The sequence below is a fragment of the Ursus americanus genome, chromosome 8 (genome assembly GCF_024610735.1).
Source record: "Ursus americanus isolate L20-20 chromosome 8, mUrsAme1.1.p, whole genome shotgun sequence".
NCBI lineage: Eukaryota > Metazoa > Chordata > Mammalia > Carnivora > Ursidae > Ursus > Ursus americanus.
In genome coordinates, this window is record NC_142134.1 from 42,955,027 (window position 1) to 42,974,015 (window position 18,989).

The 18,989-nt window shown below is 42.3% G+C and overlaps 1 protein-coding gene across 1 annotated transcript in view; it reads left to right on the top strand.

The window, feature by feature from the left end:
* Positions 1-225: 225 nt before the first annotated feature.
* Positions 226-18,989, top strand: part of LNX1 (ligand of numb-protein X 1) — a 198,890-nt gene continuing 180,126 nt past the window's right edge. Inside the window, exon 1 of the mRNA XM_045816007.2 lies at positions 226-343. The gene's annotated coding sequence lies outside the window, so the exon portion shown is untranslated. The remainder of the gene's footprint in view (positions 344-18,989) is intronic.

Genomic DNA, 18,989 nt, shown 5'->3' on the forward strand with positions numbered 1-18,989 from the left:
CATTTATCCTGAAAACCCCGGGAAAACTTGCTTTGTAAGCAGCACGTGAGGGAGAAGAAATGCTGGAGAGTTGTCAACCCATTCTCTTCCAACGAGCTGCATTTCCTTTCGCCAGCTTCACTCGCGATGTCCTTGGATTCTGTCCTAACCTGTTTCTCAACCGACCAGTGCAGCTTCACCAGTGACTTTTCTGGTGGTTTCTGTTTCAGAGCACAGATGTCTGCCAGTCCCCAGACACGCCCGGAATGAGGCTCCCACGGGCTGCACAGCCCCAGGCCCTGGCCACGCTGCCATTGCCTTACCCCCTCACCCTTTCTCCGGATACATCTCTTCATGGAAGGTGGTAGGTCATTTCTTTTCGAGTTTGGGGTATAAAAAAAATCATGTAAAACACAGACATCTAAGAATTGGACAAAGTAAGGACTTGCTCGGTTTAGTAGGAACAAAATGTTGGTCCTGTGCAGGTCAGAATAGGAAAGTTTCATAATAAATGCATATGTGTCTCCTGTTCAGAGAAGCGTGATGCTCCTCTGTCCTAGGAAAATTCCAGAATGTATGAGCCATATGGGACTGAGCCCCTCCATTTGATGTTGCTTACAACTGGCCTCTTTACTTTAGGATTTCTTTTACTCAGTTGTTTACTGTCGTATGTAGGTAGGTAACTTCATAAACTCAAAAAGCACATTATTGTTCTTAACAACAACAACAACAAATAGTTAAAGGAGAATTTGTCTTTGAAAACATTTTGGTAAAAGATAGGAGAGGGGGAGAAACAGTTAATGCTAGGGACAGGAAATCTATCAGTCTTGGGACGAGAACTTGAAGACATAAATTGCAGAGCTGGCTGACAGCTGCGTCTCTGAGTGACGTCACACCACTTACAGAGACACCGAGCGCGGCGGCCTTAGATCTTCTTGGTCTTAACTCCTGCATCATTTATTCACCTGAACTACAGGTTCCCTAACTGAGCAGTGAAATCACGGTAAATAGTCACTCTCTGTTCTGATTCATGGAGGGAAGAACAGTTTCAGTTAGTACAAGTGCTAAAGTGCATTTTTTTCATTCTTTTTTTTTTTCATTGTGTTAAGTGCCCTCCTTAATCCCCATCACCTATTTCCCCCATCCTCCCACCCACCTCCCCTCTGGTTACCATGAGTTTGTTCTCTATAGTTAAGAGTCTGTTTCTGGATTTTTCTCTCTCTTTTTTCCCCCCTTTGCTTATTTGTTTTGTTTCTTAAATGCCACATATGAGTGAAATCCTATGGTATTTGTCCTTCTCTGACCGACTTATTTCACTCAGCATTATACCCTGTAGAACCATCGTATTGTTGCAAATGGCAAGATTTTGTTCTTTATTAGGCTGAGTAATATTCCATTGTGTGTATATGCCACATCTTCTTTAACCATTCATCTATCGATGGACATTTAGATGGCTTCCATAGTTTGGCTATTATAAATAATGCTACAATAAATATAGGGGAGCTTATATCTTTTGAATTAGTGTTTTTGTATTTTTTGGGTAAATATCCAGTAGTGCAATTACTGAATTGTAGGGTAATTCTATTTTTAACTTTTTGAGGAACTTCCATATTGTTTTCCACAATGGCTACACCAGTTTGCATTCCCACCAGTAACACAAGAGGGTTCCTTTTTTCTCCACGTTCTTGCCAATATCTGTTGTTTCTTGTGTTTTTTTATCTAACCATTCGGACTGGTGTGTGGTGGCATCTCATTGTGGTTTTGATGTGCATTTCCCTGATGATGAGGGATGTTAAGCATCTTTTCATGTGTCTGTTGGCCATCTGGATGTCCTCTTTGGTGAAATGCCTGTTCTTATCTTCTGCCAATTTTTAAATTGGATTATTTGTTTTTTGGGTATTGAGTTGTATCAGTTCTTTCTATATTTTGGATACTAATCCTTTATCAGATATGTCATTTGCAAATATCTTCTTCCATTCTGTAGGTTGTCTTTTAGTTTTGTTGATTGCTTCCTCTGTGCAGAAGCTTTTTATGTTGACGTAGTCCCAATAGTTTATTTTTGCTTTTGTTTCTCTTGCTTCAGGAGACATGTCTAGAAAACTGTTGCTATGGCCAAAGTCAGAGAGATTATACTCTGTGCTCTCTTCTAGGATTTTTATGGTTTCAGGACTCACATTTAAGTCTTTAATCCATTTTGAGTTTATTTTTGTGTATGGCAAAAGAAAGTGGTCCATTTTCTTTTGCATGTGACCGTCCAGTTTTCCCAACACCATTTGTTGAAGAGAGTGTCTTTTTTCCATTGTATATTAATTCCTCCTTTGTTGAAGATTAATTGACCATAAAATTGTGAATTTTTTTCTGGGTTTTCTATTCTAGTCCATTGATGTGTCTATTGTTAACCAGGCACCATACTGTTTTAATTACTGCCACTTTGTAATATAACTTGAAATCTGGAATTGTGATACCTACAGTTTTGATTTTCTTTTTCAAGGTTGCTTTGGCTATCCAAGGTCTTTTGTGGTTCCATACCAGTTTTAAGATGGTTTGTTCTATTCTGTGAAAAATATACTGTTGGTATTTTGATAGAGATTGCATTCAATGTGTAGACTGCTTTGGGTAGTATAGACATTTTAACAATATTTGTTCTTCCAATCCAGGAGCGTGGAATATCTTTCCATTTCTTTGCATCAACTTGAATTTCTTTCATCAGCGTTTCATAGTTTGTAGAGTACAGGCCTTTCACCTCTTTGGTTAAGTTTATGCGTAGATATGTTATTGTTTTGGGGCAATTGTAAATGGGATCTTTTTTTTTTTTACAATTTGATTTCAACTTTTATTAATGGCAATTATAGTATTGGAAATACATGCTTAACTGTATTTGCAGATTTTTCAGTGGCGCCAAACATCACAAGTATCCTGAACCTCTTTTTACTTATTACTTTTTCTTTTTAAAATGTTTTATTTAAATTCAATGTAGTTAACATATTGTGTATTATTAGTTTCAGAGGTAGAATTTAGTGATTCATCAGTTGCATGTAACACCCAGTGCTCGTTACATCAAGTGCCCTCCTTAATGCCCATCGCCCAATTACCCCATCGCCCCACCCACCTCCCCTCTGGCAACCCTCAGTTTGTTTCCTAGAGTTAAGAGTCCCTTATGGTTTGTCTCCCACTCTCATTTTATCTAATTGCCTTCCTAAGTGCTTTATAGTTTTACAGATATATATATTATTGTATTATTATCAATTATTTTATATTTGTTATTAACTGTTTTATGTATTTGGGTGCTCCCGTGTTGGGCACATAAACATTTACAGTACATAAACCCTTTCTGTTCTGACTCATGGAAGGGAAGAACAATTTGAGTTAGTAAAAGTGCTGAAATGCATTTTTTTTAACCTCACATACCTAGTGTCAAATTAATTCACATTCCTCATTTCATGATGCATTTTTATCATTTGTCCTTGGGAAATCCCTTCAATTCTTTTCTTTCCTTCTTTCCATTGTTCTTTCTTTCTTCTTCCCTTTTATCTCCCATCAGTACCAGCACCCACTCCAGTATGTTTCATACGTATTGTGTATGAGTGCTTGCAAATGAATGGTGTGCCCTTGTGCGGGTATGTTCTACCTTCTGCATGCTGTGCTGTGTTCCATATCTTATGGTTCACAGCCTCAACATTACTCGTCTGCTGCGACAGTGGTGGGTGTGCAGAGCTCCTTCACCATTTCAATCCATGATATGCTGCTGCCATGAAGTCACTTATTCAACAAATATTTATATAAGCAACTCCGACCTTGTAGGCGTGGCCTTAGCTACCTAGGATGGGTCAGAAAGCAAAAAGATAAAAATTCTTCCTACTTTCAGAGTTTACAATCTGGCAGAGAAAGACAGAAAAGAAACAAGAAGGTAATAAGTAAATTACATAGCATGTTAGAAGGTGGTCAGTGTGATATAGAGTAAGAGGGAGGTCAGGGTTAGCAAGATTAGCCTTATAGGGAGGGGAGGGGAAGCAATTTAAATAGTTTTGTCAAGGAAGTCATTTAAGCAGAGACTTGAAGGAGACAAGGGGATGATCATGCAGATAGCTGGGGGAAGAGAGATTCAGGGAGAGGGAACAGCCATTGCAAAGCATTCAGGGTAATACATGCCTGACATGTTCAAGGCACAGCAAGCAGGCCAAAGTGACTGGAGCAGAACGAGCAAGGGAGAGGGCAGTAGGAAATGAGGACAGCTCATGCAAGGCCCTGGAGGTCATTTCAAGGACTTTGATTTTTATTTTAAGTACGGAACCTTTGGAGACATTTGAGCAAAGTGCCATGATCTGATTTAAGGCTTAAAAAGATCACCTTGGATGACACATTGAGAAAAGACTGTATGCAAAGTAAGGGCAAAAGCAGGGGTTCTGGTTAGAAGACTTTTGTAATAATATGAGTGAGGGCTGATGATAGAGAGACCAGAGAGGAAACAGTAAAGATGGTGAGAGGTGGTCAGATTTGGGACACATTTTAAACTTAAAACTGATATAATTCCTCAAAGTTCTGCTTCTACTTAGGATGTAGAAAACCACAAGAGTACATTGTTCCCATGCTAACAGTGAGAAAAATCTGGATAATCTATAAAATTATAACTTTTCTTAAGCTCATCAGAGAGCTGAGGTCTCAAGGCAACCAAAGAAATGGAGCTCAAAAAAAGTGACAAGATTCTCCCAGGAGAAATGAGATGCACAGCCTGTTTTGCTTGTGGCAAGGCACAGAGAGAAGAGGTCGCTGCCAAAGAAGTAAGAAGAAACAAGCTAACATTTTAGCAAATTCCTAAAGACCTAGTATGTGCCGACGTACCAGTGTAGTTAAAGGGCAAGCTACAGACACAAGGGGGGTTCTTACTCTCCACCTCTTCTCCTTGGGCCTCTCACAGGTGTTCACAAAGATAGAGGGCGGAGCAAGACAGAGAGAGCACCCCTCAGTGGCCCAGGTGTGTAGGAGATGATAAGATGTCATTGGAGAACAGGCAAAAATCACTGTCGACCTTTCTGTCATCCGATGCAAAGTCTTAAGCTACTGGGGGAAATGCAGTATGAACATCTTACCCTCAGGGCTCCTGCGAGAGAGGTAGAAAGAGCACCCCTCTGACTTTGGATGGGGGGGGTATAAAAGCCTCCTTCCTGCCTGCCCTGCAGGCCCCCACCAAAGGAACCAGGAGAAACTCCATTGCTCCTGGAGGAAGAATAGAGGCAAAACCCATCCGCCCTGGAGGAGGGGCAGGAAAACCTCTCGGCGCCCAGATCTTGCACTGATACAAAGCAGGGGTCTGCTCCTGCTGCCGCAGGGACAGAAACATGTCTCTTGCCCCAGCAGTCACATTGTATGTGGCCCTGTGGGCTGGGGGGAGGTGGACGAGCAGGATACAGAGAGGCTGTACCTCTAAGGTTAAGGGCACAGTCGTTGCCTAAAACTGAAGCTGATCCAGGAGACCTGAGAAGCCCCTCCTGCTCCCCAGTCAGGAGCCTGGCACCAAGCAACAAGCACCAATTTTCTACTACTGGAGGAGGAACAAGAGCAGGGAAGGAGAGCCCTCGGTGGTGTCAGCAAGCAGGCACAGCTGAAGTCTGAAGGCGGAGCAGAAACACAGACAAAATTATTCTAGAATTCAAGGCGCTTCACTAAGCAAAATGTAGACAGCATACCGTGAGAGGCATTTGAAGTCAGTAGTGCAGTGAAGGTAATGAGAGCGGTAATGAAAATAAACCCAGCTGAGCTGCTGAGCAGATTGACTCAGTTTCCCCACACTACTGGCCAGACAGAAGAAGAGGCATGCCCGTTTCTGGGAGTGAATATCGTTGATCTCAGTCTCTACTGTTCTTCAAGCGTAATGCCTGCCAGTCCCTGAAAAATAAAGAGATACAAAAAAGCAAAGGGAAAAAAGAAACCCATTGTTTTTTAAAATTGTGTTTCCCCCAGTTTTATTGAGATGTAATTGACATATAACATTGTATAAATAGAAAGTATGCAATGCAATCATTTGATAATGTATGGATTATGAAATGATTACCACATAGCTTAGTCTTGTCACAGATTTTTTCTTATGAGAACTTTTAAGATTTACTCTCTTAGCAACTTTCAGATATAAACTACAGTACTGTTAACTATAGTCACTGTGCTGTCCAGCCCATCCTCAGACCTTATTAGTCTTAGAATTGGAAGTTTGTACCTTTTAACCACCTTCACCTACTTCCCCCACTCCTCCACCCCCAACCTCTGGCAACCAATCTGTTCTCTATTTCTATGAGACCCATTGTTGAGAGACAAAGGAAGCAACAGAACTGCTTAGAGATGCTGAAATACCGCAAAGTATCTTTAACATGATCATGATTAATATATTAAGGACACTACTGGAAGAGCCGAACTGTGTGCATGAACAGATGGGAACTGACCGTTCACAGGCAAGGAGGAATGGAATTAGGATGATCCTTTGAACAGTTTCAGGTGATTCCTGGTGATTTGTGGCAGAGAGGTGAGGAGGGTGTCTATATTCTATAAGCATGAATAGCCCTTCCTGTAAACTGAAAACTATCAAGGTTATGCGGAAGGATGGGGAAGGGAGAATGAGGAAACGATTATGATGTAAGCCACCAGCAGCAACAATGCAAAGGCCCTTATAGGGCATAAAAATCACTACTCTTTACAGGACACCTAAGACTGAAGGCAAACTCTGTGTTCTTTCCTTCCCACAACCTTCAAGGGGTCTGTGTGTGCGTGCGTGTGTGTGTTTGGGTGTGTGAGTAGGTTAGAGTTAGGTAAGTAGGGATGGCCACAGTGATACCAAAGCCACATCACTTTTTTCCTGGACTGAATCACACCTCCTCATATAGCAGATCGGCCTTAACACTCCAGGAAGAAAAGCAGTGGAGGAAAAAAGCCAAAAAGAAAATAAAGTCAAGCAGAAACACTGGATGGGAAAAGGATCAGGATAAAAAGCCGGAAGGAAAAACAAATGGACTGAAAATATCGTAAAAATGAAGAAAAGGAAAAAAGGCAACAATTAAAACCAACTTCAGTATCCTCGTGAGCGGAGTCAGTTAGGATTACAGCACTGCAAACAACTGAAGACTTTACTGGCTCAGACAAGGGGTTGTTTGTTTTTTCTCACATAACACAAAATCTGGAAGTTGACAGTTGCTGACATTGGTTCAGCACCTCAGTAATGTTAGGACTGACATCTTCACCATTGCAAGATAATTGCCACAACTCCAGCCATCACATCTGAGTTTCAGGCAGATGGAAGACGGTGGGGTACTGCCAGCTGTCTCTGTATTACAGTTCCAGAACCACCTCTCTTCCTCAGTATACTTATGTCATTGGCCAGCTAGTCACATGGTCACCGCTAGCAGCCGAGGAATGTGGGAAAGCAAGCTTTGTCTGGGTCTATTTCCTCTGCAAACAAAATCCAGGTTCTGTTAGCAAGGAAGAAAATAATACGTGATATTATACAGACAATATCAACGGTCTATGAAAATTCATTGAGACAGGGTGTGCGAAAGAAGCTCATATGACATCTGGCACATAATAGATGCTCAGTAACTGTATGTTTTTTAAAAAGCTGGAGAAAGGGAACTTTTTTGAGATGGAAGGATAGGAGCTGGCCTGTATTTCAGAGGTCAGGTTCCCACACTACAAGATTGACAAACTGAAAGTTTATACTTGATTTCATGCATCCTTAACATCCTCAGCGAAGATATTGCCATCCATTTTAAGAGCAGTATTAACATTTTAAGAGCGCTGTATCAACAGTGAGGGGGGGAGGCTGTCCTTCTGTATCCGTAGTGGGTGGGATGGTTATTGTAAACTGAGAGGAAAGAAACTGGGCCAGATACAGAGAAATAGCACATGTAGCAGGAAATAGGCAAATGCAGAGGTAGCCTGAATGCTGAAGAGGACTTTTGAGAGGTAGAGGACAAAGAGCATACAGAGTGTGTAAGTGTATTGTATATACACACATGTGCACTGTATACATAGCTCACCGGCCATACAGCCAGCCTTCAGAATCATGATATAGGAGAGGTTTCCATACACCAAAACAAATGAGCTTAACACACCCCTTCTATCTGCTTTGCAAAGTTATTTCAAGAATATTAACTTTGTTGCTTTTAAGAAATTCTAAAGGATGAGTTTTAAAGTCTGTGAATGCATAGTCTAATCAAAGGAGGAACTGATTTAAGCTCTGAGCTCTTTAAAAATAATAACCAACCAGTATAATCAATGTAAGTTCACCACAAAATCATTTCCATAATAATAAATTCTTGTTCTGACATTTCTGATGGCAACAGTTGCGGAATATAATTTTCATCTCTCTGCTTCATCTCTGCTTTTATCTCTCTGCTTTCATCTCTCTGTACCCTCTCTGAGGGTGCATGAGACTACAAGTCAGAAGTGTAACAGACACAATGAGTGCCTGTCCTTATCCTGAATCTCCAGTGCCACCTCCTTTTGTATCTAATGGAAGACGGCAGAGCAGGGCAGCTACAAAGAGGTATCAGAGCACGCCTGTAGGGATAGCAGTTTGCAGAGCCTACATTAGTGGAGATCATCTTGGTGCAAATAATTGTTTTCAATCAATATTCAGTTAAGGGGGCTCTTGGGTGGTTCAGTTGGTTAAGCGTCTAACTCTTGATTTCAGCTCAGGTCATGATCCCGGGGTCATGAGAGTGAGCCCTGTGTCAGGCTCCAAGCTCAGCGGGGAGTCTGCTTGAGATTCTCTCCCTCTCCCTCTGCCCCTGCTCATTCATTCTCTCTCTCTCTCTTTCAAATAAATAAATAAATCTTTTAAAAAAATATTCAGTTAGGGACTTTAATCAGGTTGTAAGACAAAAGCATACGTTTGAGAATGATTTTACTCACTATAAATGACGTATTAACGGACATTACCATTCAGTTAAGTTAAACATTATAACTAACTACAAACATACAACAGAGGACTGTTTCTCTTGGACTATCAATCCTTCTTTACCTAAGAGGGTTGCTATATTAGTTTGGGAACAAACTTTGATGTTTTAACAAAGACCCCCAAATTACAGTGATTTCATAGAAGTTTGCTCTCATTTAGAAGATCAGGAAGGTGACCCAGGGCTGGTACGGCAACTTCACAACCACCATGAACCTGGCTCCTTTGAATCTTATTGTTCTGTCATCCTCAACAGGTGACTTTTGTCTCATGACCTGTTTTGGTCTCCTAGTGCTGCCATAAAAAAAAATATCACAGACTGGGGGGCTTAAACAACAGAAATTTATTTCCTCACAGTTTTGGAAGCTGGAAGTCCAAGGTTAAGGTGCCAGCAATGTTGGTTTCTGGTGAGGACTGTCTTCCTGAGTTGCAGATAGCTGTCTTCTCATTGTGGCCTCATATAACCTTTGCTCTGTGTATGCCTGCCCTTGGTGTCTCTTCTTCTTATAAGGACACCAGTCCTGTTGGATTAGGGCCCCACCCTATGACTTGCTTAACCTTAATTGCCTCCTTCAAGGCCTTATCTTCAAATACAGTCACATTGGAAGTTAAGCCTTCAACATATGAGTTTGAAGAGGATGGAGTTCAGTTCATAAGATGGCCCAAGATAGCTGCTGTAGCTCACACCTTAATATCCACATTCCAGCCGAAGTGCGGAGGGGAGAAGGGAGGACACAGTTCTTCCCTTTAAGACATGGCAAGAAATCTATGCACGTCACTTCCACTCAAATTTCGCCAGCCAGATCCTGGTCACATGACCACATCTAACTGCAAAGGAGGCTGGGAAATCAATTCTTTTATGGAACTTCCATGTGCCTAGCTTAAATTTCTATTCTGAAGAGGAGAATAGATGTTAGGAGACAACTAGCAGTCTCAGCCACTGTTGGAAATGTCCCGTTGCATAGTATAAACATATAGGTATCTCCATTTTGTCGTGCCTTCTCTCTCCGACCACTTCCTGTTGTATCTCTCGGTTTCCCCTCCAGAGTATTGATTCCCCTCAGTGCAACCTGGGAGGAGCACAGTGCATCCTTACAGCTGAGGGCTTCTTTACTCATCCAGTGGAGACTTTCATGCATTGTTATATCAAAAGACCCTTTTCCCTTCAGGGACAAGGAGATAAAATGGGAGGGGGAAGGGTGATGCAACTAGTCCTGTGAGGGCAATTAAGGGAAAATGCAGGGTCAAGGAAGAGAACTTAAATGGGAACATTAGAGCACTTTGTCTGCTGGTGGGAGTGACAACGCTTTGTCTTATTTTTAAATATCTCTAATAAGAGCAGACCTTTTGTGGGGGAGAGGACATTTAGAGCTGTTTGACTTCCTACATTATTTTGCTCTGAGCAACAAATGGATCTTGCCTCCTGCTTCATGTCTTTTGAAAGTGGAATGTCTCCTTCCGTTAGCATTTTTAATCTGGTTCCTCCAAAATTGTGCAATTTCCTCTATGGTAATCTAGCCAAGTTCTGTTTGGGGGACTCTCCCCTGTTGCTTGAAGGTTTCCCAAAAACCTTCCATTAGTCTCCTGCTCTTCCACACCCTTGTGGGAACACTTTGTTCTGGCACTCACGGAAGAACAGCTTTTAAAAAATGCATCTTGTTACCTTGGCCCCATTTCAATCAACAAGTATTTACTGAGCGCTGTCTTTGCTCCAGTGCCATTCTAGATCCTGTATAGACACAACTGACTCTGAAGTCTGGAAAGCACCTTACAGATAACCACTCATTGTCCGAATGAGGAAACCGAGGTCCAAACAATGAACAACTTGCCCTCAGGGTCATGAGGCTGTTTAGAAGAATAACCTACCAAATTTTACCATGTCCTGTTCTTATTAGAATTTATGCTTTGACTGGGAAGATGAAGGAAAGCATACGGAATAATATGGCGCCTCCTCTGAGCCACACCTCGTGTGTTCAGAATGTTATGCAAATTGTATTATACCTCAAAGCACTTAGTAAGATTATTCTGTGAGAATTCCCTTAAAAATATTTTAACTAAACAATTAAATTATGCACAATGGCTCCTCCCACCCCGGAGCCCTAATGGATGAACTAATCATCCAAATTCTGGACCTATAAAGCTAAGGGCCAGATCCTGGAACATAAAGGCGCTGCTACTTTGCAGGAACTCTTGGAGAACAATCAGCCAGATATCTAGGGGTCTCTCTTCCTGTTGGCCTTATTTAAACTTCTCCATGTAGCTCATTTTATCTTCCCAACAATCCTATGAGGTAGATAGCACTGTCCCCATTTGACAGTTGAAAATATCCAGGCTTAAAGAGTAGGGTAGGAATCTGGCCCGATTGCCATAAGATCGTGATGGAATTATGTTTTATTGATGTTTCTTTCTATCCTCGAAGCACTAGACTAAGTCATGCTCCCTTCTTTGTGGAGCTTCCCAAAGCAGAATGATGTAAGTGTGGGAAGCAGGGGCATTTAGGTGGACAAGATGAACTTGGTGGAGCGTGCTGGCCCTCGTAGCTGATCTCTCCATGCAGCGTGGAGGCCTGTGCTCCTTCCTGTATGGGAGAAAGAGCTCTTTAGGGATGAGGCAGCACCAGGCACTGAACCTCCAGAATGGATCTGAGTCCGCTGGGAGAAAGCAGGGGCTAGGAAAGACTGCGAGGATTGTATGGGGGAGGAGAGAAGGGAGAGGCAGATCAGAGAAAGTGCTCAGGGCCAGGTGCCCACCTAGATGGCTCTGTTTGGCCTGAAATGGGATTTCAGGAGAAATGCAACATTTTGTACCATCTTCTGATTGCTTTCTTGATGGAAATGGGTTTTGCCATCACAACCTTCCAGATTCTGCTAGCCTTAGAATGGGGTAATATATTTGTGTATACTTGCAGGGAAAAATATCTGAAATAATACCAAAAAATTTACTAGTTGTGATCTCTGAGTGGAAGAGTTAGCTGATTTTTATTTCTTCTTTCTACTTTCTGTATTTTAAAAAATAACTAAAATTTGTTAATCAGAAAAAAAATACGATTTTTTTTTTTTACTTTTTTCTGTCATTTGGGAAGCAAAGAAACTAGCACATGTACCCACTAACTCTGAATATGATTGCAGCGTCAAGAACGCTTGGAAGTTTCAAAATGACCCTATGTGCAAAACAGCAGCCTCTGGCTGCACAAACAAGTTGAGAAGACATAGAAGAAAATAAGACACATACCCAGTTTTGAATGGGAGAGTGCATCTGTGTTATACCAGTCACAGATCATACCCTTTCTGGTTCCAAGAACAGGCTGTGTGATATCACATGTCTCCACGAAGCATCACCTTCAACCTTTCCAGCTATTTGCTCACTGCCCCTTTGGGCAAAGGTTGCTGTTTACAACTTATTACGATTACCCAGGATCTAGTATGAGAAGCTTACAAAACAAATAGGGAAACTGAGTGAAGTTTTTCTAAATTGGAATCCAAGAAGAAAGATGGTGACCCCTCCACAGGGAATACCAGGAAGCAGACAAGACTCAAAGTAGACAAGGATCAAAATACCCCCCTGAGTGTTTTAGAGTGAGACCAATTAAACGTTGGACTGGGATACTGAGGCAGGCTGAGGATTTCCTTCTTTGGAGGCCTCTTAGCAATTACTGTGCGAACATCTAACAAGACTTGTTTATGTGATCGTCCTCATAAAGGCATAGAAATGGACTCCATGGATTTCACAAACTATGATTGTGGAGAGTTCATATTTTACTTTATTCAAAAAGGGAAACAGCAACTGGTGAACAACCCAATTCTCCCTCTCTATTCTCACTTCCAATGAACGTGGCAGCTCTAAAATTTATCGCCTGTATCTAGAGGTTATTGTTTTCAGAGACCGAGTTATAAGTGGATCAGGGTTGGATCACTGAAAAGGAGCCCAGGGAGAGGGAGCAGGGGAACATGGGTCAGATTCCTTCCATTTTGGGGAATTGGATCTTCTTTGGAGAAATATGACTTTCTGTAGACCTGCATTGTCGATATGGTAGCCACCAGCCATATGCGGCTATGTAAATTTCAGTTAATTAAATTAGGCATGGAAGTCTCTGGAGAATACATGGATACAGACAGGGAGTCCTGAGCACAGGACCATCTGCTACCTTTCATCTTTCTGAGATGTTCGAGAATGGGAACAGACGTATTAGTCCCCTCAAGAACATGTGGCAGTGGATTTTCTTTTAAAATCGTTTATTTTCTTTTCATGTGCACAGAAAAAAGTTCAGAAGGATACATGCCAAATGACTAACAGTGAGCCAAAGGTTGGGGGGTGGGGACTATCCATCTACAAGTGAGACAGAATGGCCATAGGCAGAAGGGGAGGGCAGAGGTAGGAAGGAAAGGCCAAGAGGCTTTCACTTGTTCCTTTATCCACTTCTGGGTTGTTGAGATTTTTTTTTCTTTGCTGAGGATGCTTTAATTTTTAATGTGAGAAAACTAATAAAGAGACATAAAAAACAATAAGCAAGCAAAAAAACACACGGATCCACAATTCTAGCCAATCTCATTTTTCTTCTCTAAGAACAAAGATTGTAAAGAATAATAAACAAATGTTTGGGAGGAAACGTTATCCGCTTTCACCTGCCATATGTTTGGCCTGGTCCGAAGTGGCTGGCGTGGCACTGTTTACCCACAATGTTTGCGTGACTTTGGTTGGCTTATGTCCTGAGCTCTGCGATTCAAAAATTAGCACAAGGCTAGCTGGGAACTTTCCCTTTCCTCATCCTCAAATGCTGGAGGGGCCGAGATGTGAGTTCTTTGCTTTGTCTGGTGACCTTCCCTGCATTCAAAGACTAACTCTTGGTTTTACATAGAGGTTAAAAATCACTGAGATGCTGATTTTTTTTTTTTAATCACTATGGTCAATAGACATTGCAATGGTCTACCCTGTGAAGTTTCACTAGCACATTCTGCACTAACTTCTAGCGATATGCCTATAGGTTTTATCATTCTCTTGGTCCAGTTGTCAATTTTCTTTTTTTATTTAAAGGAAATACATGGTGTCATTAAGCTCAGAAAAATGTTTTGAAATGTTTATTCAATTATGTATGAACTTCCATTTGCATTTGGCTTTGGATGAATTATAATATTCTATACACATTAGCTGGGAAACTTAGATTTGTTTTTCAGTAAATAGACTTAGGGGGTGGAGAATAAATAGATAGAGAATATGCCTACATATACGTGTAAACCATGTCATAGCCATAAAGAATGAAGAGGGGGAGGTTGCTGGGGAAGGTGAAGAGAGCCTCAGCACGATTACAGTGGAAAACCCGTGAAGGAAGGGCTGCACCGAAGCAGGATTGGGTAGGAAGCGCTTCATCCTGCAGTGCCGCTTTGAGAACATCCCTGCCAGGTCAATGGGGCGTCTTTGTGCAAAGACAGCCCCTCGGCAGAGTCCACGTTGGGCTAGAATAACCCAGCTCCAGCCCCCCCCCCCACTCCGTCATCAGAAGGAAGCAGCCCAGGGGGGCGCGGCCGAGGCGTGAGCTGCCATGGCTGTGCTGGGGCAGCAGGAGGCTGTCAGTCAGTGACGGCGCCCACGGCAGGCTGTCTTGAGGGAGAGCTGGGTGGTGCATTGTATGAGTCTGCTAGGGCCTCTGTAACAAATACCACAGCCCGGTGGGCTTCCACAACAGAAATTTATTTCCTACTGGTTTCCAGAGGCTAGAAGTTCAAGATCAAGGTGTGAGCAGAGTTGGTGTCCTCTGGGAGTCATGAGGGAAGGATCCGTTGAAGGCCATTTTCCTTGGCTTATCATGGCTTTCTTCTCCAATTTCTCATATCATATCATCAAGGATACAGGCTCTTTTCATCTCTCTACTTTGCCATCTTCCAGGTTGGCAGCATCGGTACAAAAAGCCTGCTACATTTACACCTCACATTGAGGCAACACATTTATAGGAAACACATTTACACCCCACAATATCTGGGACAGAGCTGGGGGGGAGAGAGGGGTTACTTTCTCTACATTTTCTTTTATTAGGGGGTAAAGTCTTCCTCAGAAGTCTTCCAGCTGACTTTTCCTAAGGTTCCATTGGCCAATATTGGGTAATGTGTTCTAGCTGCAGGGAAAGCTGGGAAGGGAACACATCTCCAGCTTCTTCCAGGAAGGAGGAATGCTGGGAATGGGCAGCTAACAGGTCTACCATGCAGAAGTTGACATATCACAGCCTCTGGAATCAAACTGATTAGAATGCCATCTTCTCTGCTTATTACTACCATAAACTTGAATAAGTTACTTATTTACTCAGTGCCTTAGTTTCTTTCTCTTCTGTGTGAATTAAATGCAACAATGTATGTACATCCCTTTGGATAGTACCGGTCACATACTATATGTTAAGCGTCATTAATTGTGTAGCTAGGATCACAGAGAATCTCCTGGGACTTGAGGTTCATCCAAAAGCTATGTCTAAAAATTTGACTGACAAGTTGGATTTAAGTTTCGTGAATGTTTGACTTTCACAGGACTCTAACCACTATTGTTAACTTTAATACTTCAGACTTAGTGCCTATTATTGTCATAATTTTTTTTAAAAGCTTTTAGTTGGCAGCCTTCTGTATTTAATTTATTTCCAAAAAAGCTTTCAGAGATAGAAAAAGTATCTTTGGGGCCTGTGGGAGGAGCCAGCTGCCGCCAAAAGTCCATCTACTTCTCTCTCACATACCTTCGGAATTTTCACATTCTGTTTCTTGGTCTCTTCTCAGTACAAGCTTGAGAAAAAGTACTAGTTTCACATAGTTCTGTACCTTACCTCAGCTCTGTTTCCCAATCCCCTGGCTTTGAATTTAAGCAAATTTAGGAAGAGGGCATAAACTAGCTATTAGGACTTTCCTTTAAAATTTGATACACTGTTAGTGGGATGGAAATTGGCACAACCATTCTGAAGTACAATGTGGCCCATCAAATATTTAAGCATATATTCCCTTAATCCAGCAATTCCACGTCTGCGAATGTAAGCAATAAAGTTCATAAAGCGTTGTATGCATTAGCAAAAATGTTGTCAACAACCTGAATGTCCACAAATAGTACGTTAAATCATGCTGGCATTTCTATATTATGAAATTTCCCTACTGGAACTGTTTTTAAAACATGAGGAAGGTCTGTACCTACTTAGATGAATGGATGTCTATAATATATCCTTGAGTTCACAAATGAGAAAATGTAGACTTGTTTCTCGTATTGTATCCGTTTCCTATTGCTGTATAACAAACCATCCCAAAAGCTTTAGTGCCTTCAAACAACAATCATGTATTTATTCGTGATTTGGTTTGGCAATTTGGGCTGGGCTCTGCTGGGACAGCTCGTCTTTGCTCTATGTCGTGGTGGCTGGGCTCGCTCACATCTGAGGCCGAAACAAGGGCGCCGGGACCGGCCATCCTGGAGGAGGGCTAGTGAGGCTGTTCGCGCAGCAGAGGCATTCCAAGAGGGTGGTGGCGGCCGAAAAGGCAAATCTTGCAGCTTTGGCTCAGAATCCCCACGAGCTCATTTCTCTGTTTCCACTGGTCATAACAAATTGTGGTGCTACATCAGAATCAAGGAGTGAAGGGGTGAAGGGGTAGACTCTGCCTCTTCATGGGGGTTGCTGGCTCATACACACCCTCCAAAATGCCAACCCCCCCCCCCATTGTCCTCACTTCCTTGGGTTCACGCCTGGGTGTAGTCCATTTTGAGCCTGGGCTGCACTCCAGTCTGTGGTTGTGTGTGATTTCTGAGGCGAGATTGTAACCAGCATGGCGTCTTCCGCCCTCCCTCCTGGACCTCTCCCTGTGGGGAAAGTGCGGTGCCATTCCCTGAGGAAATCCAAGCAGCCTGTGGAGAGGCCCTCCTGAAGAGGGACCCAGGCCTCCTGCCAACAGCTGCCATCAATCTGTCATTATGGGAGTGAGTGACCTCGAGAGCAGACCCTCCAGCCCCAGGCAAGTCTTCGAATGACTGCGGGCCCAGCCAATCTCTGGCTGCCACCTCTTGACAGCCCTCGAGCCCCCCAGAGCCCAGCACCACTCAGTCAAGCGGCTCCCTCTTTCCTGATCCGTAGAAACTGAGAGAGAAGAAATGATTCATGTTATTTTAAGCCACTAAGTTTTAGTGCTTTGTCATGCAACATGAGATAATGAATGAGAGATGCAAATAATTTATGACCTGTGTGTGCGCTCGCACACACACACAAACACATGCGCACACACACAAATCCATCTCTATGTCTATATATATATTGATTATCCCTTGAGACCGGGAATAAGGGTCTGTGTGTGTGGGTGTGTGGGTGTGGGTGCGTGCGTGCTGTTGATGATAAGTGCCAAAGGGCAGGCGGACTTAACACTTTACTTGAGGCGCCTTTTTTTTGTAGTTGTTTGAGTTTTTTCATGCAGAATGTTGACTTCTGTGATTTTTTTAAACAAAAAAGAATTTATCTTGGTTTTTCAAAGCATTTTTATGTACACATGTATATGAGTGACTGGGGTGAAGAAGGAGGCACCAATCCATTTGAGAGCGTTCAGAGGCCATGTGGTATGCTTGCTCCGGACATTTAAGGTCTGGTAACTGCACAACGTGACCCGGCGGCGAGCAAGCACAGGCTTGCTGTACCGGGATGAATGCTCTCCGGCAAAGTAGAGCACGGAGACTCCAGTAATGAAGCAATGAGATTTAAGCATCCATGTTCCTTTTAAATGAGATTTTCCCAAAAAGACAACATCCAACCTAGTCGGTGGAATGCAATTAGTACATACAGATGGATCTAGTTTAGAACACTAAGAATCTGTTTGAAAAAACAAACACAAAATGGGGTCCAGCTGTCTGGACCAGTTTAGAGAACGCCGCATTTAAAAACAAATGCTCCTATATGTTTTCCAATCGCTTTTTCATTTGCAGTGTGGCTTTAAAAATCAAACACCCCAATCAATTAGTCAGTGCACCCAACCAGGCCTTTTCAAAATAAGGAATCTACAGGCTTTTGTTTCCTGAAAATAGAGGTAAGAGTCACAGAATCTTGGGATTTTTCCCAAAGTCTGCGATAACTCCACAAATTTCTTCCTGGATTGTAAGAAATCGGAGTGCACCTCACATTGTTATTTCTACTCATAATAATTATTATTGCTATTTTCATTTATTTATTAAGTGTTGACAGTATCCTCAGGGCTGGAAACAAAATCCTTGAGGAGACTGGAGTCTTTGCCTAATCGTGACAGTTTGGTTCCTTCTTCCTGACAGTCCCAGAACGTACAATATTTAGTCTCGTGGCATTTCAGAGCCCTGAAAGATAGTTTCACCTCAAAGGGAAATATCCCTAATTTCAAATAAGCATCAAATAAAGAAATATACACATAAAGCTGACATCTTCCTAATCCCTGGGGATCGTAAGCAGATTGCTCCAAATTTCTAATATTTGTGATTTAGTGGAAGAGTCTGAACTTACATGTTTTTCCTACTCTGATTAAAAACTCAGAGGCGTTGCAAATGAAATTTGATTTTTCTTGATGTAACAACTCACTTTGTTTATCCTGACTGCTTTTAGTCCAACCTCTGTCCCCAAGTCCCCTTCAAGGCAGTAATCTGGGGTACCTAATGGCTATAAATGTGAAAAGACAGAATTTCCCAGAGATTGCAAACTGAGTTTTCATGGGAAGCAGTTAAGAAGTACTACAGCCACTGCCAAGTAATCTGGAATTTACGGTGTACAGGTTTGGCCGCTCTGTCTGCCCAGCTCCAGGACTCTCTGTGGTTTTGAGCATCCCTCTACACCCTTCAAGGCCTGTTCCCTTCCACGATGCGATAGCTATTGGTGAGCAAAGCATTGCAAAACTATTCTACGGATGGCAAAAGTGTAGAAGAGAGACCCTAGATAGGGAGCTAGGTTGCATGGCCGTGCGTTCGATTGGGTTGACCCAAGGGCAAAGCCACTTAATATAAAATTCCTCAGGGAGTTGGCCTGGGTTTCACTGAAAACTCTAGGATATAGAAAGACTGGCTTTGTAGACAAGGAGAATGCCCGATTTACACACTTTCTCATTCCAGCGTGAGGTTTATT